This window comes from Passer montanus, unplaced genomic scaffold (genome assembly GCF_014805655.1).
Source record: "Passer montanus isolate IOZ18808 unplaced genomic scaffold, ASM1480565v1 scaffold66, whole genome shotgun sequence".
NCBI lineage: Eukaryota > Metazoa > Chordata > Aves > Passeriformes > Passeridae > Passer > Passer montanus.
Window position 1 is genome coordinate 2,847,365 of NW_024371704.1, and position 24,442 is coordinate 2,871,806.

The 24,442-nt window shown below is 42.8% G+C and overlaps 1 protein-coding gene across 22 annotated transcripts in view; it reads right to left on the minus strand.

Annotated features, from left to right (window-relative positions):
• The window catches only part of MAP2 (microtubule associated protein 2), a 225,864-nt gene extending 201,423 nt beyond the window's left edge, over positions 1–24,441 (minus strand). For 21 of the 22 annotated variants that reach the window (XM_039728620.1, XM_039728618.1, XM_039728589.1 and 18 more), the window contains exon 1: positions 24,368–24,441. The gene's annotated coding sequence lies outside the window, so the exon portion shown is untranslated. The remainder of the gene's footprint in view (positions 1–24,367) is intronic. The other variant, XM_039728594.1, reaches the window with a different exon arrangement.
• Between the last annotated feature and the right edge of the window lies 1 nt (position 24,442).

Sequence of the window (24,442 nt, forward strand, 5' to 3'; positions counted from 1 at the left end):
TACAAAAGAACAGACATTGGTAGTTCTCCAGCTACTATCCCCAGTCACCATAAACACCATCTCCTTCTGGGGGCTGCCTCCCCACAAGCTGTCAATCCAGCTGCTCACAGGAATGTGTTGAACCAAGCTAAGTTAGCACAGTTACCCAGTTCAGCAAACTGGGAGAGAGAACCTGCAGCACAGGAATGGGCACCAGTGGCTGAAGCAGTATCCTCTGCCACAAGCACATGTGCTCCAAGAAGGGGACAAACACAAAATTACTATTTTGGGAGGTACCACAGCACTGCCTATCTGAGTTATCTTTACCCAGGCCTCACTCACTGTGCTGTTTCACCCAACCCTTATGCAAACAGCCTGCATGAAATTCCATGATGGTGCAATCCAGCTGCTGACAGACAGAAAGCCAGGCCCAAGATCCATTATCCATGCAGCTGGCCTCTTCAGTGGCAGCATCAGCAAGGATGCCAAGGTCTGAATGGTCACACACCTCAAATGGAAACAGATGTTTGCCTTCCAGGAATTGACTCAGTTATTGATGGAAAAATATTAGTGCATGAATTCATTAAAAGCTATTCCTCTGTCTTTGAGGCCTGATGAATAATGCAAACAAGGATTCACAACTGACTTAATACCAAAAAAAAGGCAAAACAAACTAAGATCTGTTATTTAGAGAGGACTGTTTCAGCAGCTTCACCCCAAAGTGCCAGGCTGGAGTCTCCAGGTCAGCCTCTGCACAGAGCAGTATCTCAAACGTTGCACTCAACCTGTATATTTCCCATTCCTGTTTCTCTGTGCTTCCAGGACTATTCATCCAGCTTCCAGAACAGTGGAAAAATTCATTTTGAAAACAGAAACATGTAAATTAACTCTTCATATTAAATTCATATTTGTTTTCCCTTCAGGAAACTCTGCACTTAGTATGCCAGACACTATTGCTAATTTACCAAACAAATTCACTCAAAGAGAGAATTATTGCAAAGCAGACTGGAATGGCTTCCTGAAAATCACTCGGGTTTTGTGCAAGGCATTGGTTCTCCTCAAGGCAAAGGAAGAAGGGGGAATGGAGCAGGCAGAGCCACAGTAGAGTCACAGCTTCCCAGAGCAATCCACTCCTTTTCAAAGCACTCCAGTGGAAGCAGAACGGCTCCTTCCAGAGCACAGGATCAGGATCTGTACCCATAAACATGCATCCACATGGCACTGTCACAGCATGATGAAGAAGCCAGCCGTCACCAACAGCCATGGCATGCAAAGACACAACTTCAAGCACACCTGTGTCTCTAGAGGGGCAGACAGATGCATGCCAGGACTTACCAACACCACCCAGAACCTCAATTCCCAGCAGAGCTGGAATTTGGAGACGTGCAGATTGTTTGCAACTACAGGATAGCTAAGCATGCTTTACTTAAAAAAAACAAACCAATCAACCAGGAATTCTAAACACCAAAACAGAATCTCTCCTTTTGAGATGGCAGTTCTCACTACAAAGATCCAGCCCCAGATGACAGACTGCTAGGAATTTTTTTATCTGATATAATCTAAATATAACAATTTTTGTTATGATATGGTTAAAAAAATATACTCAGGAGAATATATCTGAAGCCAACTTTCAACTGGCAAATTTTTCTTCTCTTTTTTTTATTGCCAAGTTATTATTATCCTGTAATCCCTAGAGATACTAAAAGTCTTTACGATGGAAACTCAGTCTTAACTACAGAAAAATAATATTCTGATATTTGAGCATACTCCATTTTTTTTGGTTGACACCAGATGTTAAAGTAGTTATAATTCCTGATTTCCTAGAGTTGCATATCCTTCTTTATCAGAAGAATACTTGTCTCCAAGAACAAAAAAAAGCTCCTGTGTCAGCTGATCTTCACCACTACAGCCACCTGATCCAGGAGACAAACCATGACTCTTCTGCTTTCAGACACCAAATCAACGTTAAAAAGAACTCCTTTCATTCAGAGCAGCAAACCTATGGCTATAGAATGCTTTTTTTTCATGGTGATGATAGCAGAGATGAGAATTGGGGACAAAAACAAGAGACGGAGTAATTGCAAGTTCATTAGATAACCTGACCATCAAATTTATCTTCAGTGCATTTGCATTATGAGCATTAGGAGAAATAAACTGAGTGACACTTTCACCTCATGTCCTCTTTCTCTCAAAATAAAAACTTAACTGTGACTACTAAAGCCTTTTCCCTCATTCCATCTTATGAGCTGAAATAACAACAGACTTTTCGAAGACAAACATTGTCCCTATATTCAAGAGGGTAAGAGCTACCTAAGAGCTTTTATCTTCTTTGGTCTTACACTGCATGGAGGGAATTAGGACACCAACATCAGGGCCAAAGTCCTCTGGGACAACTGGGAGAAGGACAGCAGGTTCCTCAGCCAGGTGGCACCTGGGCAGCCTGAATGTCCACCTCACACAGCTCCATGCAGTCACCCACCCAGACACTGAGCTGCTCAGAAGGAAAACATTTCACTTGGATTGCATATGATGGAACACATTACATGGGCAGCAGCCAGCCCCCATGGGCTGCACATGATTTATTGGACTTGTGTACGAAGAAATCCAGGATTTGTGTGCATCCCAATTCCCACTACATTTCACTCAGATGCTTTTGAAAATATCAGCCTTATAGGTTTTGGCCCCTACGTCCACACCTGCAAGCACATGGAAAGCAACAGATCACAGAAGAGCCAAACATTTGTACTCATTTTCTTTGAGGATCTACATTTTTCAGACTAGCAGGAACGATCTCATGCTCTAACACTGTCCTACAATCTAAACTGTACAAACTGTAGTTGACATCACAGATCCAATGAACTTGGAGACGTATCACCTTACGATATATCACAAAAGAGTAGAAATTTTTGTTTGTAAAGACGAGTACCAGTAACAAAAATATTACTTGTAGAAGAAGAACAGAAGAGTTCTTAGAAGAACAAAGAGCATGTTCGAAACTGGGAGCAAGCCACATTATCTATGAGGCACTGTGTCAGCACAGTAGTTTTCCTCCATAATGAGTGCTGAGGAGTTTTGGGCCCATCTGCCCCTGACAGAGGTTCAATGTAAAGTCCTTACATATCAGTGGATCACAGAAAGCTGGCACAGAAATGCACAAAAGGAGCTTGCTACTCTGGGAAGGAAGCTGAGAATCCCAGCTGTACCCCTGTTCCAATTAGCCGCTCCATGAACTTTTGTCACAAGAGAAGGTTTTCTGAAAAAATAAATACATGCTCTGATTAAGTAAATTGTGAGGAGTTCATTTGCAATTCCACAGTTCCCAAGGGACTCAAGGACCAATCTCTCTGGTGTTTCATCTACAGTAATTTAATAACTTACAATGTGAGACCTATGGCCTACAATGAAGATACCAGGACACATCTTGAGTTTATTATTCACTCTAGTGCCACTGATTGAAAGGCACTACCAGGCCAATTTAAGCAAACAAGACCTAGCAGTCCCACTACCTGATGCAGTGATTAATACAACAGGCTGTTTTTGCTGCTGGGATCAACAGCTCCACAGCTAACAGCTTCAGGTCAGGCTTGCAAGAAGAAGCAAAACCAAGCATCTTCCTCCATTTACATTCCAATTCATTAAAAGTCACGACACAATTTAAATCCCTGCCCTCACAAACAGAGACATGCAATGTAAAGTGAGCCTCACAGATTCCCACATTTCTGCTATTCTAAACACTGTGTCCTCTGCTCCATTTGGGGCTAGGTTTTTTTAGTCTGTTTTCTTCCAACATCTCCTTCCTCTGATTGCCTGGAACTGAGTTGGTCATTGCTATTTCAAGTAATGATGCCCCAGCTTTGCAGCATCTCAGAGCTCTGAACAGCAAAGCACTCTTTTAATGTAGAGTGCACTCAATAATAACATTAATAAAAACATCAGCATCTTTAGAGGGACATCTTGTATCAGCCTAGCAAGAGGCCCAGAATGGAGAGCAGACAGTGCTATGAGTCCAGGCTGTTCTAAGACTCTTCTCTTACAAATCAAAGTGAACATCCACTAGAGTCTCCACTTCCAGGCCACACTCTGCACTGCCAAATATTTTAAAAGTCACTGTCCTCTTTTAAAGAGCTCAAAATTACCCGAACACTATTTACACATCTGTCATAATTAATCATCTACACACAGAATCTCTTGATAAAAAGTATCTTCTTAGATTTGGTTACATAAATAAAACATTATATTGGGCTGATCAATACACTGTGGTAAAGCAAATGGTTTATGTAGGCTGGTGACAAGCATCCCTTACCACCTAAGGTGTAAATATAAGTGTGACAATTCATTTGTCTCCAACCACTGCAAGAAATAAGGTTTTATCAAGGATGAAAAAGAGTCACATAATTGCTAAAAACTTTTGAGATTTGTCTCTGTGGAAAATGATAAATGTTTGTGCTAATTTTCAAGTTTTCCACCTAAATATCATCAAATATAAGGCAAAAAATATTTACTTTACAGGTGAAAGGATACAACTTCAACGCTTTGATGCAAAATACCTGAGCTCTCTTTTCACAGCACTGTGAGTATGAGTAATTCAGCTGGAAATTGTGAGAAAGTGATGAATGACTCGTAGAGTTCTCCAACTGGTTTTCTATGCATCTGCTCCAGTTGATAAACTACAACTTATGTAACTAGGACAAGGCAATTGAGCAATAAAAACAGCACAGGAAATGCCATTTCTGCTGTTAACCAAAATACTCATGGCATTTACATTCTCAAAGAACCATTGGGAAAGTCTGTTCCTTTTTTTCTTTCTTTCTTGAGAACACAAGTGTTTATAAAAATCAGTAACACCTCCTTTTTTTCTCCACCCACATGGACTTGGCAGCATATCCCAGTATTTTGTTATGTCAGCTTCAAAAAACCTGCATTGCATTGCTTCAAGGCCTCAAGAAAACCAAAACAATTAAATTACACACTGATTTAAGACCTGTCCTTTTCTCCTCTGTGTGCCCTGCGCTCAAAGAGAGACTTGGTTCCCCCCCTAAATCTGGCCCCAGTTCAGCTGCTGATTGGAGCTGGTTTATGGGATTAATGTCCATGATATGAACTAATGAACATTTCTGAATCAGAAAGTCTGTATAGGTACCTGGACAGTGCATGGTGTTATCACCAGTGCATCTGGGAAGAGTGTGAGGTCTTTAACAACCTGCACCAAAGCAATACTCTTGAGATGAGAACCATGAAGGAAATAACAGAATCACCCAGACATCCTTGCAGAACAGAGGGACTATGAAATGCTGTTTCTCCTAAAAGGCAGCAGTCCCCTGCCTGTCCAAAGAGACAAGAGACACACAACCACCTACCTCAGACAACAATACAGGAATCCAGGACCACAGAACACAGGCAAATGCTCAGTTCAAGCATGCCTTTCCTCTCTAGATCCTTTGGCATGACCATAGTTCTGCCTGAATATTCAGGAGCCAGTTTCAGAGCACATTGAAATGTGTGTTTTTTATAATACACATGCAATTGTGAAGTTTGCACCCAGAGATCTTCTCCTAGCACAGGTTGTTCTGAGCAAAGGATGAGTTTTGCCCCAAAGGCTTGACAGCTCCAAGCACAGCTGGGTATGCACTGTTCAAAGGGCAGGAAAGGGAATAACCACACTTGAGAAGGTAATCCTGCAACAGTCTACAAGCACAGGCTCCTTGTTCTCCCTAATGAACAGGCTGGCATTGATGCCACAACATATCTGGGTTTTACTAAAGGAGAAGGAGCTCAATCACAACTGGGAAAAAACATCCCAAGCCAGATTTTGTCTTTGACTGGAAAAAGTGAAAATGAAACTTTGATAGAGTACCTAAAAATTATCTAATGTCCAACAATTAGTAATTCAGGCACAGATTTCACTTATACCTAGAGAGTAAATCCTGATTGATGGTGTTAGAGCAGGTGACCTTCCACTGACACATCAAGATTTATAAAGCATGTTGTTTTTACTGCAAAATAACTCTTACAAAATGACTTCTAGAGATTACAGCCCAGGTTTAACTGTTGAACTGTCAAGTCTGTAGAATACCATGTAAAGAAAGAGTGAACAGAAATATCATTTACCTTTGAAACACTGCAGTTTCAGACCCAGCACAAACTAATCTCTCTCTCTCTCTGCTGCTTCAACGAGTACAGAATAAAGCCCACATGAATGCTCACCTGCATGCATATTCACATACCCGTGTTTCTAGATTAATTTGCCAGTTTATGTTCATGGTCTAAACAGGTAGGAAGTCTCACTCATCCTTCCCAAAAGTCACCACACAAATTACATGTGATAATGTATAAGTGACACTGAAGGATCTGCACTTTCTCCCTTTAAGAAAAGATCTACAGCTGGCAAGCCATTAATTTTGTTATAAATTGTCCTTGGTCGGCAAGGAATCCCTTCATAAATTCCAATACATCAGTAATTATGCCATAATTTTTTGCAAGGTTTCTATGCTGCTCATTTGTAGGACTGTCTAGAAAATTATGGAAAAATCACTAACAATCTCATCCAGGTTACTACTGTCCCTCCCACAAGCTTCATAGTGAATAAATTAAAGCAATGGGCTTGTTATAAAATGGATGCTGTACTAATTTTACCAACTGAATATAAAGCAGACTTTAATTCTTCTGAGGATTCTAGGTAAAGAGTGTCTCAGTAGGAGACAACAACTCCCCATAATATTTAATCTGCCTTTGGAAGCTCTTTCAACGGAAGATGATAATTAAAAATACACTTGTTTTTCTGGTGAATCAAACAGATGATACATTGTAAAAAAACTGTCCAGGTGACAGCTCCCATGTATTGGCAGTCATGTCCCTACTGTTTGTGTTAAACTGTTTCTGTTTAACACAATCCAAGTATTAGACTGCAGTGATATTTGTATATTAAGTTCCGTTCAGCTCAGTGGAGTCATATATGTGCACACACAGACATTCACATGCATAAATAGCTTTATGAGTAAGGATGTACAATTAAAAGTTTACTGCAAATCAGTAAAAGGATCAGTGCTGATCAGTATGGAATATCCTTGGGGAACCTCACAGCAATGCAAATAAGTTCTGTAAGAAATTTTTAATATCCTTAGCACTTTGGGGGGAAAAACAACTTCCTGAAGAATTTTTCTAAGCAACAGACAGCATTATGAAGCAGGAATAATTCTCTAGTAAATAACTGAGTTGGTTTAAAAGTTTCACAGAAATGTAGTAATTCTCTACAAAATTGTCATATTCCCTTATAGAAAACCATCTTTATTTTAGTCTCTGTCCCAAAAGGAAAAGAAAAATTAAATCCCTGAGTCATAGCTCAAGACTCACAAATACAGGACTTAAAGCAGACCATTATATGACTCCAGGAAACTGCAGGAAGTATCTAAGCTAATAGCTTAGAATAAGTGACAACATTAGCCCAGCTAGGCATTTTCCAGTGTCTCAAATGACATTTTATAACGATGCACTTTTCCATCCGACTAACAGCATGATTCCACCAGTTGTCACCAAAAAAAAAACCAAACTGCATGGCAAAACCAAAATTGAACAACAGTATTCTCAGTATGGAGAAAGGAAAACAAACATCTGCTTTACTTTCTGCCTCCCTAGTTAATGTATTAAGCTAAAAAAAGAAAAAGCACTGTTGAAAAGCACTGCTATAATATTATTTATGTCTCTGAGCCATCAAAGTAAACACCAATGTACAGGACCATGATTATACCACACACAAGACCACTTCATAACACTATTTAAAAGCTAGGCTGAAAGAGGTCTTTTCTAAATTGAAAAATTATATCGGTGTTAGCCATAAAACTCAAGACCATTTATGATCTCTTTAGACCATGAATGTCCGTAGGACACATCTCAGTAAGTACTTAATGACATTCCCTAGCAAAAGGAATATTGTAAACAATAGTTACTACTATTAATTGGTTATAAGTTTGAAGTCTTGAAACTGTTTTGTCCTTACCATCCCCTACACCACACCACAAGTCTTCTGGGGAAAAAAGGTAAGAAAGGAAAAGGGAAAAAGAAGCCTCAAGTTAGACACAAGCAGAGAGCCCTAACTACCTTTACAGAGACATTTACAGAAGGTAAGAAAGGAAAAGGGAAAAATAAGCCTCAAGTTGTCAGACACAAGCAGAGAGCCCTAACTACCTTTACAGAGACATTTACAGACCTTTACAACATTCTCAACAGCTGATTTAGTGTGAAAGCAGGTGCCAAAACCCCAACACTGAAGAAAAACAAACACCACAGTCACTCAGCTTCCAGATGGGAATGAGTCCCAGCCTGCTTCCCCAGGCCCATTCCAACCAAAACTGTCTCTACTGCTTCATATATGCTCAGGCCTCCAGCAAGTTCCACACAGTGGAAATAACTCCAGCTCCCTGACAAAAACGAGGTTATTGTGCCTGTGTTACCACTGCAAATGTTTCCGCAAAATTTCCTTTTCCAAAGACTAAGCCAAGCCCAGTAGAGACAAAGTAAAAATTCCCAGCTAGGGCAAGGCACCTTGCAACCCAATTCACAGAGCTCTTTAGCACTTTGGCAGGCCCATGGTAACCTCCACCAAGGCAAGACAGCCCAGGACTTCTCCATTCCAACTCTGCAAAATGCACACAAAATACAGAAAGACCCACACCCCAACCTTCTGCTCATTTTAATACCAATGCATTCATTACTGGAGCAGGAATTCTGTACGTTAAAATTACAGGTCTTCATTAGATTTTCACGCTGTTAGCAGCAGGCCTCCTGTGGAAAAAGAACTTGTGTTCTGGTTTTTGTCCCAATTTTGGACCAACACAATATGCTAATTGCTAATCATCTCCTCCCTCATTCACTGCTCAAACACTGAAAAAACCTGCATACTCCCAAAATCAAAGCTGCCCGCATCAGACATTGTCTAAAGGAAGTACCCTAATTATGCCTAATTTAGGATTTACATTTTAATTTCAACTTCAAGACAGCTGGGCTCTTCTCAAGGGAAAACCAAGAGCAACACAGTAAATCCTTCAGGCATACTCTCCCTGCTTTTTTTTCCAATCTGTTGCTGTGAGGTTTTCGCTGGTTGAAGACACCATCAACACACAGCAAAAGAATATTTTTGCCTTTAGCCTTTCAGATTCAGAGAGACAAGAAAATGAAGTCTTTGATAACTTGATCCACCATTTCAAGACAGTTGTTCCATATTTATGTGGCTGCCCCATACCATGTGGTAGAGTACCATTGGCTTGTTTTTAATAAAATACAAACACTTCAGTTGCATAATGGAAGTTAAGATTGTCTTTAACAATGATCTCAGCTGTAGAACCAACCCCACAGGATGCAGGCTTAAAAACTCAAGCAATACATAAAACAAGGTTTTTAGGTGGGTTCCTCAGAACTCATTGCAATAAATTCACAATAAGCTTTGATATCAATGCTAACAAGCAAACTGATGTTCCATTTGTAAGTGTTTTCAAGTTGTGCTTACAAACATTTTAACATGAAGCTGACAAAGAGATACACACTCTCTGCAAAGAAGATGCTCAAAAGAATATACAGGATAAAAGCCAGAAATGCTGTTATTATTGCATCAACATCATGAGAATGAAAGTAATAAACGACCTTCAAGCTTCCTGAAGATGTTTGTAAGGAAGGCAACCTGCATTTACACAGCCCTGGACTAGCCAAGTTTCTTTGGCATGTGTTATTCTCCCAAGATAGCTAAAGACCTTTCAAGGCAGGGCAATGAGCAGGTGAGCTGCAAGGCAATATCAATCAGTCCTGGATTCAGCAAAGAACAGGAGATCTGAGCCACGTATTTGTCACAGTTATCACAGTTGAGACAGCCACAATACACAGAGTGTCACCACTCAATTTCAGACACAGAGCAGCTCCCTCACGAAAAGGCATCTCCCAGAGCAGCTGTGAGACAGCCAAAACACACCCACACACCTTCAGTGGTGCCATGCCTCTTTTTACCTGCTGGAGTAAGCAGGTGAGTATTGAGGATGTAGGAGGGAGAGCAGTTTCCTCTTGCTCACTTCTGGGCAACCACACAGGGTCAGCCTGAATTCCTGACACCCACACGCCACCAACTGCTGCCAAGTGGTCAACAACACAAAAAATGCTGTTGTGTACTGTTCTGCCCAGATGCCTATTTCCCTACCAATATTCTTAAAATTCACCTGAAAAGTTTATAACCTTTTTTGGATTGCAGGCACTTTGATGTCGAAACACAAAACAAAATTAAATGTAGGGGAAACCTAAGTGTAAGATCCTGAGCCAGGCTTATACAAATCACAGTGCAAATGACATAGTTCTATTCTACCAATAGTCTAAGTAACCTTTATCTGTTGCACACATGAATATTCAGAGGGAAGTAGCTAACGCCAGCTGCCCTAAGGAGGAGAATAATGTCACTTGCACATTACTGCCACTGCTCACAGCTCTGCCATCTCTAGCCCACCTGTCACCACCCTGGGTGGCTTTGTGCCTCTGACTGGAGTGCAAGGGCTACTTTGTCAGTAACTTAGAAAATACCATCCTAGTATTTGAGCCCTAACATTTCAAGTAGCTCTAATTCAGCTTTCAGCTCAGTTCTTTGTCCTCTAAAAATAACTCGTGTTTAATTGCAACTGGCTACAATTTTCTAATTCTTTGTGACCCCAAACCTCTAAATCTATTACCCAGAGACAGCCAAAGTAATCCTTAATGAAGGTGTGGGTACAATGCAACATGCTAGGGGCCATCTGGTTGCCAGGTGTTTCCTGGCTTAGCTTTTCTTCACAATTCACATCACTCCTCCTCCCCTAATTCCAAGGAAGGCAATTGCTACCTCAGGAAAGTCCCTCATTAAAGGCACAGAAAAGGGCTTTATTGCAAGCAAGTCAGCTGCAGCACAGCAAAGTTCAGAGCCCACAGCAGAAAGCCTAGAAGGGCTGTTTATCACCACACATATGTTCCTGTGACTACCACCAAAAGACTGTGCCAGGACTATTTCTGACTGTTAATAGGAAGTGCAACATTTTCACTGAAACCCTATGCTTCGTGTCCTTCACCAAAAAAAAAAAAATTAAAATCCAAGGTGAGAGCAGTTTTTATAATAGTACCATTTATATAGAAAGCAGGTGAGCAAGACTGGCAACCAGGGGAATTTGATTTTTTGCAGGTTGCAACACAACTTGTCAGTGTGATTAGATCCTGTGAACTTTATTTTCAAAATGGACTTCATTTGAACCAGATGGGCTTGAGAATCCTATGGGTCTGTTCAACAATCGCTTGATCTGTACGAGAATGTGGAATACCTGTGACACAGCACTTCTCCACAAATTAAAAAATCATCTGTTTGGATATATAGGCTGGCCCATTATCAGTCTTTATGGAGACAGGTACTCCAAGGGCTGCAAAAGCAGACAAAAAATGATGCTGAACATCTTTTGCACATTCACCTGTATGGTGAAACCAGGATAGGGTGGAAGCAAAAATACATGTGGAAAAGGTACAAATCATAACATGAACATATTTCAACCTACCAAATTCAGGAAAATGTGTAACATTGGTTTGCCAGATCTCTAGAGCTTGAAGTGTTAAGCTTACATGTTACTGTTTTCAGCAAAATCCAAAAGCTAGGGTGAGGAAGTAAAATATATGTGCCATTTCAACTCCTTAGCATTTTATAATTTATCTCCTTCACATCACTCACTGGAGTTTGCCCAGGCTCTCCACAAGATAACATGACTTCACAAGAGCTTATTTTCCCCATGAACAGGCAGACAGATCAAAACACCCAATAACTGGTAACCATCCTTCCCGTGAATGAAGACAGTGATTTAACAGACAGAACCTTGGGAAACAAAATTACAAGGGAATGTTTCTGCCTAGGGACAGGAACTGAAAATAAGCAATATAGAGAAGAGTTAATGGTTTTGTGCAATTTCAGCTGGAGAGGACAACTTTCAAATCAGGATTATTACAGGAGCATCCATCACAGGAAGCAATGAGAACTATGCAGGCAGTCTGTAGGATACAGTTCATCTTGGTCAAGCTTCTTCCCTTCCCCAGGTAAATCCTGCCATGTGCAGGGAGCAGGGACGCAGTGCTGCCTTTGCTGGTGCTGCCGGGCTCTTTTGTGATACCATAAGGCAAGCCTTTCCATCTAGGTGGTTGATTGGGCTGGTAAAGGACCAGAAAAGCATGCAATAAATCCACATCCCCCTCTGCAGCAGCTTGTTTTCTCACCGCTGCACATTGATCATGCAGACTGGGGTGGAAAAGATCAGGCTGCCCCCAGGATCAAAAGGATGGGGAGCAAAGGGGCCATTCTCCAGTTCTCCTTCCACAACCCCGACCAGCTTACGATTAGAACGTTGTGTTTCGCTCAGTGGTGGCACAGAAGGGGACCATGCAACTGTCAAGGCAGCACAAGTGTCCTCCTTTTTCTGGTCTCCAGGTGCCACATGTGCCATGAGCACCTCAAACACTGCCCACCATGGACACAAAAGCTCTGTCACCCCACCTAACTTAGTACCACAAAGCATCCTCTGAAACGTCCCATATCTGAAGGTTGAAAACATTGCTGCTGTTTAGAGTCAGATCACACTCTTTAGCCCTTATCAAGAGTCTGTTCAAATCTGTAGATTCAATTTTCCTGATGTGCTTTTTCAAAACCAGTTGCATCGTCTCTGGGATGTCCTTTTGTTCCTGGGATACATCACTCCCCATAATTCTCAGCTGCTTACCCTCCATCCTGCAGACAGGTCAATTGGCACCATGGGCTTTGTTTCAGCCCCTGAGCTTTGCTTCAGCCCCCTATAAACTTCAGCTGAGCATCGTCACCAGTGCAGCCACTAGTTGCCATTTAAGTCCCTGTTTGGCTGCCATTTGTGACAATTAATTGCACAGACTCAACAGCACTTCTCCACCAGGCTCCTCTCCACAGAGCATCTGCCACACCACATCTCCTCCCCCCAAGGTCAGGTGGAGACAAGCTTGTCTCTGCTGCCATGGTGTTCGGCAGGCACACCTCACAGCCTGCATCTCAGTTCCACCTCATCTCTCCTCAGGCCAAATCCAGAAAATATTTATTTGTTTACTTGCAGTAGTCAGTTCTCAGGAATGTTTCAGACTGGTTATGTACGAGTAACAGGGTCAGTGGCATGCATAGAAAAATTGTGTCAGTATTTCTCAAGCATGACAGGGAAAACTCATTTTTACAGCAAAGACAGAAGCTCTTGTGACTCCTTCCAGTGTACAGAAAAGCAATCTGGGCTGGGGAACTCTACAGAGTCAGGATGCTCCATCTGTGCTTGGGAATTAGCAGGTTACGAAATGGAAACAGCTGCTGCTCAGAGACACACAGGGCAAAAATGCCTGCTCTGCCCAGCAGCCAGGAATGTGCTTTGCTGCTCTTGGGCACCCAAGTACCCCCAAGAGCCACTGTCCCATCAGTCCTCAGCAAATCTGCAGGCATCCTACACCTTCACTGCCTATTGGGACATGACAGGCCCTGATTGATTTATTGGTGGATACAGAGACAAAGCTAAAATTTGCCCAGAAAATTGCAACACAAATCATTCCCAAGCCCAGAAGGGCTTCTGCAGTTCAGCTGCAGATCAAGACCTAAGGAAACAGGACAAGCTAAAACCAAAACCAACAGCATACCTGTGATGGACACGCCAGCAGCTCCCACCACTATCCCAGAGCTACACCAAGCTCATGTGCACTGCTCATCCCACAGTTGTCTTGCCCATGATCCCAAGCTCCTCAGAAAACAAGCAACATCTCATTAAAAAATAAAAAATCCAGCAGAAAAATATCACATGTTCCTTTTCCACGGTTTCTTCTACGCAGCAGGTTTCGTAGTTATGTGGAGCTCTGCCCAGAGCTGGTTCAATACAAAATGAGTGATTAAACTGAAAGGTAACAAACTGAAAGAGATAAATGCAGACAAACCAACACTGAAGGGGAATTTGCCAGCACCAGTGCCAGTTGTGAAAGATTTTCAAGTTCAGCTACGAAGCAAATCCATCACAGAAAGGGATATATTGAATGACTAGAGATACAGTACCTTTATTCTTGAGGCACACTTACTTGCTTGTTCATTTCACTATCTGTATATTTTAGTATCTTTTCAAATTCAAGTTTCTGCTAGAAATTATTTTCACAAGCTTCAAAACATTCTTCAAAGAGCTACTCATCTGCTTAGTGACACAGACATGGGGCAGGGCTTATTTATTAATCTAGGAGGATTACACTTCAATCTAGATCAACCTTTGCCTGCAGGTAAGAGCAGCAGGGCAGATAAATCCACCAGATTTTCCAACTGCAAAGGCATGAAAGGAACAGAATCCTAAAGAAAATTATGTCGTACTTGGATGGTGAAAAGAGGTGAATATAAGGAGATAGCCACTTCTTTTTTATCTGTTGCTCAACAGCTGCTGGAACAGGCAAATTCTACTCCTACTGACCTGTCAGCTCTGAACCTACCTCTAGCACCTGAGACAAGTTTCCATAGCTAGTTTTTTCAAGTGAAAATATAGCACATTCCCCTGATCTCTTTTTTCCTGCCTTTTGAATGTGCCCACAGATCACTTTCTTACTGGAGAAAAGCTCATTTTTCACTTACCCTCCCTCTCCCTTAGGCAAGCAAGAAAAAGGCACCAAAAACACTGCTACAGAAAACACAAACACACAATAGACGTAAAATATTAATTCTCTCCCCATCCCAGGATATAGACAACTCACTTATTCCACTGCACACTGAAATAAGCAGTGTCATTGAGACGGATCCTGCAATAACTTAAAATGAGCAAGAAAATTCCGTCTCTTCACAAAAAACAATACAGCTTCTATCAGTATATAAAACAAATTAGAAACAAAAATAACTCAAATCTTCCAAGTAACTGAAACTTCTGTACTTAAATTCACATGAGTTTGGCAGAGCAGTAAGGGCAAATCACCTGGTGCCAGCCACAGGTATTTCATAGCAATGCTCCATAATGCCAAACCTGCAATAGTGTCAGTGCAGGGAATTCTTTCTGACCCTGGCAGTAAACATGGATTCATGTCCTGAAGTATGGAATACATTTGTTTTGCCCAATATTTTTTTCCCAAGTATTTACTCCCTCCTCCTGCTTGTAATAGGTGGTAGAAGCATTCGGTCCTATAATACTTCATTTAAAGGGTAAACAAGTTACTTTAAGTACAGCTTGCACATTCACCAAGTTGCTCTGTTCCCATCACTGGCATAAAACAGAAAATTCATGACACCACCCAAAAGAAGGAGTATCTGCCTTAAAACAGCCAGTAGCATTTTTATCTGCTGGCTCAGAGAGGTGAACACGTTTCACCAATTAAATATTGTCACTGTCAGCATCTTTTAAAAAATAAATTAATTATAGTCAAGGACTACTCTCTCATAAATAGCAGTGTACAAATCCATTTGTGCTAAAAAACAAAAAGCAGAATCAAGCTCCTAAAAAGTTTTCAAAGCATTGCATAAGGCATTGTTTCAGCAGATACTACAAGTGTCACAAAGCCTGAACGTGCAATACAGGGTTCAAAGACTTAGTCCAGAGGAATCAAAGGACAGAAGTCCCCACAATTACAGCTGCTCAGTGCACACTGAGCAATACTGGCAGCACTTTCACAAATCAGCACCTTCCCAAAGGTCAGTGTCTGAACAGACTCGTGGTCTGCAGGGCTGGCTGGTAGCAAAGGCCTGACTGGATGTGCCTATTGGTAATTACAGGTCACGGCTGGCATCCTGATACCAGCACTGCCATCTAAATAAACACACATTCCAGCAGCTGAAGTATCAACATCATAAAGATGGTAAAATGAGAAATGTGTTTCTAATTTCCAAGTGCCTGTAATTATCAATTAGAACTTTGCAACAAATTATTAATTCCATTTATTGCTATGAGTGATGCTGGAAACATACAGTGGACCAAAACAAGTGAAGGGGAAAAAAAAAGCCTAAGTGAATTCAGCTTTTTTTGCTCAGAGACGAGTACTAAAGGTCATGCTAAGTGCATACAGTGGGACTTTTTTTTTCCCCCAAATAGCCACAAAAAACATTCTCAACTATTTGTATTGAAAGGTACATTTAGAAGAATTTTTAATACTGCATTCAAAATACTGCTAATGTTTTAAGCAACACTAGTAGCACATCATTAAAATTATCTAAAATAAAAGACTGTATTATCTATAAATCACTTCTGCTATTTTTGGCAACCTGTGGAGTATAAAACTATTAATTCGCAGTAATACAAAATGCCTTTTATTAAAAGTTTCAACATAAATTTATTATATGCTATCACAGACAGCACATGGGTAACAAGAAATGCTTAGATTCAGTATTCTGCTGCGTTTTACTCAGAAGCACAACCAGCTCCCTACAGCCTGACAGCTTAACTTTGCAGAACAACATGGAATGAAAGCTTATTTACTGCACTCTATCCTTTGCTCTTCGGAATAAATCATGTTATTAAGCATTCCACACACACACACAGGGGTTTGTTTGCTTTCCTTTTTTTTTTTTTAATTACTCTTGTTGGAGGTTAGGATTTTTTTTCTTTTTTTTTTCCTTTCTCTCAGGGACTTTTGTCCTATTTGTTGCCTAAGAGATGGTAATGATTGGTACTTAAGAGGCAAAAGAAGTGGCCAAAGTGGGGGACAGGGTGCAGCTGGCTACTCTTAGCTGGGTTTTTTTCTCTTGGGAAGGGCAAAGACAGGGAGAGATTTTGGCTGGGCTCAGCTCCTCGCTCACTCTTGGGTCAGAGGGGAATGGCCAAGTTGCTGCTACCACGGGGAGAATTCACTGCCACCGCGGCCTCTAGTCCCTATACTGCTTCTCCTTTACCATGAGTGAGCCTTTGCTTTTAGGAGCAGCCGGTGAACTGGGACCTCAGTAACAACCAATCCCACTGGAAAGGACCCTCACCACCTACTGGGGTGCCTCAGGGGAAAACCTGGGACCCTGAGCCCCTTCCCCACTCCGAGGGAGCCTCTCCTGGCTGCTTGCAGGAGCCTGGTTGCCTCTGCCCAGCCCCGCTGTCCTCTGCCACTGCTTTGGTTTTTCACTACATCTTTGCCTAAAGCCCCTTAACTTCAAGGCTACAATAATTTGGAGGGAAGGGGGTCACACTTTCTATTCCAAGGGAGGTTCCCGCCTGTCTTTCAAACCAAGACAACTCTCTGACAAATTTGCCAACTTTCCCTTCACTACCTCAAGAAATACACATATTTCATCTCTCTAAAACAAAAGAAATACAGCTTCCTTCCTGATTTATATGTTTCATTATCATTTTCCTGGAAGAGATTTTCTTTATAGGACATCAAATCAATCATGTTGCAATAGGTAGAGGATGGGCACATCCTTCCAGACACACTTAGCCACTTTCCTAAATACCTAGGTCTGCTCTGGACTCCTGGCAACACAGACACTGACTCCAGGTATGTTCTGAGCATGCTGTGAGCAACCTTTGGCCCAAATATCATCCTAGCAGTGCAAATCAAGAGCTCTGATACAAATCTGGAGGAGCTGACACTTTTATTTCAGAAATATCCCTTCTCTTCTTGTGGCTACCTATTTCGTAATACAGGTAGCAGGGGAGCACTGACAGAGGAGAGGGTATCCAAGCAGCTCAGGGCCATCACATCTGCCTTCATCTGTGATGCCCTCGACCCCAAGCTACAGGTGGACAAGAAGGATGGGATATGAATAACCAACGACCGACCATCCAGACCATCCCTTTAGCAAGGTCTGTTCTCCTCCTTTGCAAATCATCCAGCTCCACCCCTGCATCTCTTTTTTGAGCCCTTGGGTTTTTTTTATTTCCTCAGCCTCCTTAAACAATCTTCTAATTGCTGATAGAAACAAAAGCCAGTATCAGTTTCAGCACACTCAAGGGAAGCAGACAAATGCCTACATGCATGACTAGAGTCTTGCTGCAAACAGGCAGGGCAGGCTGCCTGCCCGGCACACCCTGTAACACAGCCTGCACGGGGAGCAGCCCAGCACACCAGAGCACGTCAGGCACCAGCAGCCAGGGGGGTGTCAGCAGCACTCCTCTGTCAGCAGGAACCCACAGGTGAACACAGAGCTGCTGGTCATCAAGCCACAGTCACAGCAAAAGGAGAAGCTTTGCTGTCTGAGCAATACTGCATGGTCAGAAGAGGAAGGGATGCCCAGGCACACCTCAGATATCACACATCAGCTGCAAGAATCTTCTTTGAAGAGAAGATTGTGGGGTCTCTTTGTCCAACAATCAGCCAGGGGACAGTAGAAGCACGTTAACATTAGCAAGTGTTAGCACTAGGCTGTGGCACAGCACATGGCCTTGGGTCTGGCCAAAGCCCCATGAGGGGATCAGATCTATCTGCTCAGACCTGGTCACAGAGGGACTGCTGAGGAAGGCAGAGTAACTTGGCATGAAAAAACCTGGTTAGCTAAACAAGCTGACCAGATTTCCACCTAACCAGAATTCATATCCACACTTGAACCCTCCATAAAGTCAAAGGGTTTTGAACACACACTTTCAGCCCATTTCATAGCAGACACAGAAAAAATGCTTTCCTCACAGTCCCTCTCAGACTCTGAGCCTTCCCAGAGAAAAGGGCGTCCTTGCACTTAATGTCTGGCACCTTGCAACTGCCCTTGCTGCACAAGCTATTCAGATACCTTCTACAAAGCGAGGAGAACAAAAGGAGAGAAACTCAGCTGTACCTCAAATTCAGCTGAGGCTCCTCCAGGCACAGCTGTGGTTGAGACACGTAGGGAAGGAGGCCAGTCCATCCTTCCTCACAGCCAGCAGATACAGGATTCTGCCCAGCAGTGAAGCACACAGGCCACTTTTGAATGTCTACAGCACTTTCTACTGCTCATCTCTGGATCAAATTTGCACCGATGCAGGAGTTTCAAAAGCACATCCCAAACTCTGTTCAGAACCTTCATAATATGTTTTCATTTTGAGACAGTTCCTAGCTTTGTCCATCCAAGATCAGAACCTCAGCAAAGTGGCAAGTTTTGCATAGCCAAGCAGCTGTCCTAAGAGATAATCTATGTTCCTGAAGATAGAACTGACAGTTCCTACTTCTAAACCAGAAACCAGACCCTATGATTCTCTCCAGAAAACAAAGTGAAAACATAGGGTTAATTGAATCAATAAGTCCTATAATTAAATGCTGCCAAGTTAGCTGACATGACTGGACTACTGGGTTTGGTTTGTTTGGGAGTTTTGTCTTGTTTATCCAGAGGTTGTACATACTTTAAATACAGCTAATTTGGCAAACAGCTATTGAAATTTAATTTAAAACTCTCTCAGGGAATAAAATGACAAGTTTCACAGAGAGAAAAGTAACTTTTCATAGACTCAACTCACTGGAAGCTACTGCAATCTAACTGCCTTAGGGCTACTAGAAGTACTAAAAGAAATCTTCCTACTTCTTGCTGGGGGTTTGACAAGCCAAGGAATGTTCCTCAGCTCCTCATACCCATGAATGCCAAGTCTAAATGAAGGAGGAAAATTTGCTAGAAGACCTTAATTCTACCTACAAATCCATAACTTAAGAACTGTCAGGTGCAAACTGATTATTGCCCTGAATTCAAAAAGTACCCCAGATTTTCAGTAATCAGAAAACAGAGCTGCAAGTGGCATTGTCTGTTTCCAGATGGTGCAAGTCAGGTACACATTCAATGAACCCATCACAGGTTCTGATTTTCACCACTTAATCCTACAGGTTGTAATAAGGGCATTGTCTCCCTTTTACTATATGAAACACATATTTTTTAATATATTTATATTTTTTTAAATTTATATATATATATTTTATGAAACACATACATTTTATCTGGAAGCATCATGTGCTAAAAACAAATAAATTGATTCTGTGGTGTAATAAATAGTCTGATTACATCACAGAAAGTTAGAAAAATGTGTACTTTAAAAATGCTAGAAGAGAAACAGCTTATCATGACACTGGTCAAGCCTATTGACCAGCACTAACCTGTCTCACAGACTGCAGAAAACAAAGAGAATTGACCAAGCCACACCTTTTCACCATAATTCCTTTCAAACTGGCACCCTAACAAAGATGAAGGATACTGAGTACAAACACTAACGCTCTGAAGGTGATGTCTGTTATCCCTTTCTGCCACCTCCCCAGTCAAGACAAAAGAACAAAGATCAGTTTCATCTGCGAGACTGCTGCAGGGAAAAACAGCAGTGAGTGTAAAACCATAAGGATTAGCTCATCTTTTCTCCTTGGTACAACAGCAAACAATTAGTGTTAAAGTAAAATGGGTCAATCAAGACCTCAAATCCTCTTAACAGCTAGTACAGTAACCCATGTGGCCACAAAAATCCAAATTAACCCCATGGATACATCAGTTCTTTCCTCTGATACCTAGAAAGCAATTACAAATGTCACACTGAACGTCCCTCTAAAACACCCTTGTACAGTTTAGTAGCATAACCTGTTATTAAACATTCCCACAAAATAAAAGCTTTTTCCTTTACTGAGGCAAGCAGCTTAAACCATCTCTGTTTTCCAGCACCAATCCTCTAAATCAGCTCCACCCCATGGAAATAAGTCTCATGCTGTTTTTTTCTTATTAACTGAGATGCAGTACAGAACTGCTGCTAACAAGCACACCTGTACATGATGCAGAAGGATGGAAGAAAAAAGCACCAACCCTGAATATAGTCAAGACCCACCCATACTCTGCCTTAGCGTGTGCAGGTGTGTTTGGGAAGAGATAAGCCATGTCATGACATCAGAGAACACGGCACATTTCCATGCTTCCTCTGAAGTACTTGGTATCTCTAAATATCATCGAGGGGTTTACAACTGAGCCCACACACCATGAATTTATCCTGTTTCTCTTTTCTGTAAAAACATTGTCTTTTCTGTAAAAACATGCTTGATTTTTAAACGTGCCTAAAGCTGACTTTCAAGCACAATTAAGCATGTGTCTGAACTGAATAAATACAGATGGACCAAAACAAGCATCCTTGAGTCTTAAGGAACAATTCTACTTATCAGCACACACATATCTTTATTTCTTCATCAAGTGCACACATGGATTTAAAGATAGCACAAAACCCAAAATATCTAGATCATCAGATAACTCAGTTTAGAAAGGACCTTGGGAAGTCACCTAGTCTTAGGACCCCTATTACACCTTTCCAACTTTCTGGTCATTATCTTTGCACATCTTAAGCACAACACTCCCTAATCCCTTCCTAGTTAAGGCTCCAGTTCAGATTCAAGTGTCCTGCAGCCAGAAATGCCTTTTCTGAAATCCAGATAAAGCCAAGGGGTGGATTTTTTTTTCTTGATCATGAGCCAGAAGTTTGACCAGATCAGTTCTCAGCACAGCCACTGCCTGCACTGTAGGCAAAAGATCTGTAAGGAACTCAGGCTTTAGGCACCAGTAGAGCTTTTATTTTCCTTTCTTAAGCTCATTATCATTTGTCCCACTACGGCAGATCAGGCTTCAGATCCATCATATGTTGCAGATATGTTACAAGCTCCGTCAGTACCTTGTGCCTTTGCAGAGACATCAGTAATCAAAAAGTGACTTTCAGAAAGCCTCCATCATGAAGTCCTCACAACCTAAATCCTTTTTTACTTCTTTTTCTTCTTCTTCCAACCCCATTAAGAAAACCAACCTGTCTCCAACACACGTGTGTGACATGCCACATTGGGAGGTGAAGCCGAAACAGCCCAGCAGAATCTGCAATGGGCCTCAGCCCTGTTTCTGTGGTTAGATATTTCTAGCAACTTCCACAGACAGTTGTTAAGTGAGCACAGTGCCAGAGCCCACTCTGTCAGCACACATAGCAAATGCTTCCTCTGTGAATTCAGGTATATGGTTTAGCAAAGGGTAACTGGTACAGAAAGGAGCATGACAGACTGAAAGGAAAGGTATGCTTCTGGAAAAAACATCTAGCAACAAGGGAATTCTTCACCCACAGAATGCAGCAATTAATTTAGGGACTGCTGTGATCAGATCGTTCCTGCCTAGGCACAGCACCTCAGGGGTCATTAAATTACAACTATGTCTTTATCATCCACGCATATTAAAGAACACAGCTAAGTGGGTATGATATAACATACCATAATAATTACATCAGTCCTCTACATCAAGGCTGCAAATGCTGCTTTACATAACAACTGCATTATAAGCACAATGACCTGCCCTCCAGTGTGCTAAAACTCTCCACAAGAAGAACAGCAACTTCTAATTCTCAGGATGACAGCCCTTTGGCTTCTCTCAAACACCCACAGGAAATGTGCAATATGGGTGCAACAAACTGAAAAGTTCCAAAAACCAAATCCTGTCCCTTGATGAGATCAGAAAAGATGAGAAGAGATAGAATTGATGGCACCATGCTCCACTGCTGAGATCATCCCTGCTCCCAGAGCCCTGTGCCAGGGCTCACCTGCGTGTTTCATTCCCATGCAGAACGGCCTCACAAAGCCACTGGGGTTATTTTCAGTGTGTTACTTTAGCTCACCTGTAATGCTCCAGGAAACTGGTACCAATGAAGACCGAGGTCTTGCCCACTGCTGAGTGTCTTGCAAATGAAACAGACAGTGAGGCATTGGTGCTTCCCAGTCCTAGGCACTACACGGGTGAGTTTGGGCTCCTCTGTACACATCACACAAATAAACAACCATCCACACACCTAAGTGGACTGCCTTCACCCTAACTGAAGAGAGCTTGTAGCACGCTCAGGGGAAGTGGCCAGTCTTTCACTGCTCATGAATCATTCCTTCATGATCAATGACGTAACGCAGGGACAACTTCACTACGTGGTGCCCTCTCAGCACATTCTCTTCCCAGGCAAGGGCTGAGATGCTGACGCCATTCAGTGAGGAGGGAAGGGAAGGAAGCTATAGAAAAATAAATACATTCTGCAGCCCAGCCTCTTCTTGAGTCCTTCAGCTATGAGATCCGTAGTCTAGACATCCCTGCCAGTCTAAACCAGCACAGGTGAAAAGAAACAGGTTCTTTCATGGAGAGGAATCAAGAGGTTTGTGGAGAAAATGGGAAGAAACAGAACCAAAAGAATATGTGGCTCAATCTCACATGGAAGAACCCTTCTGAAAACAAAAGGGACAGGTTTTCTGAACAATAAGCAGCACAGATGCTGGACAGCAAGTGATTTTTTGAGGAAAGATGGAGTATGATTTATTGGCATGACCATAGAGACATGACAAATTATGAAAATTGATGCTAGAGACCTAGAATAAGTAAGACTTACAACATATGTGTGCATACATCCCATTCTACTGCATGTTAATGCTATGTTAATTGCTATTCTTCTAATTGCTATGTTGAAATGCTATTCTCCACACTAATGCTCACTTACAAGTGAAAACCCACACCTCCGTCTCAGGAAGAATCCTACATGAAAACCCACCAAAACCACAAGAGAACGTTTTCATTCGGAAAAAAAACCCCGCAAGTTCCTGCTTAACCCAGGGAAACTGACCATGTTGGTATCTTTCCGTCCGGAGAGCAATTCTCCCGGCATGGGGCACACGCCCTCCTTTCCCGAGGGTGCTCCACAGAGCACACCCCGTGCGGAGGGCAGCTCGGGGTGCCTCCCTGCGATGGGGACGGGGCAGAAGAAGGCGAGCCCGGCTCTCTCTGCTCGGTGCGGCACCACGGCAGCGCAGCACACGCCTACGGCTCCTACCTGCAGCCATCCGAGCCGGGCACATTTTTACATCATTTTCTCCGACATAAAAAGGCATTGTTCGCCGCCGGGCTGCCGTGCGCGGCTGCTTCCTCCCCGATCCACGCAACGTAGGGAATATTTTTTTTTTAGGTGGTGGGGTTTCTTTTTTTTCCCCCCCCTCCCCTATGCAAACTAACAGCGCTTAGAGCCCTCGCCTCACACAACGCTCTTTGTTCAGCCGCGCAGATCCCCTTAGAGCAGCTTAGGGGTGGGGGCAGGAGAGGACAGAGGTTCACATCCCACGGCGGGGTTTACAGCGCCGAGATGCTCCGAGCCCTCAGCGGCAGCCGCCCCCGGGAAGGTAAAACGGGCGTCACCGGGCGGCCGCCCCGCTCCGTTTTCACCTCCGGAGAACTCCGGTCTGGGTCCGGGACTGAAGGGCCCCAAAGAAGGGACCGAAGGACGGACAGACGGACGGACGGACGGGGGCAGGGAGGGTGCACCCTCAGGAGCGGGGGTGCCCCCAGAAAGGGCTCGCGACAGCCGCAAGGCGGGAAGCGCGCGCGGCTGCCCCCCCACCCCACACCACCCCCCTTTTCCCTGCACTCCGCAACGGCGCCCGCGCCCCCGCCCGGCCCTCCTCCTCCTCCTCTTCCTCCGACGGGGCTCGGCACGGTCCTTACCTGAGCGCCACGGCGGCTGCCGGCACCGACGGGCACACGGAGGACGCGGGGTACCCGGCTCCAGCCGACCCGCCC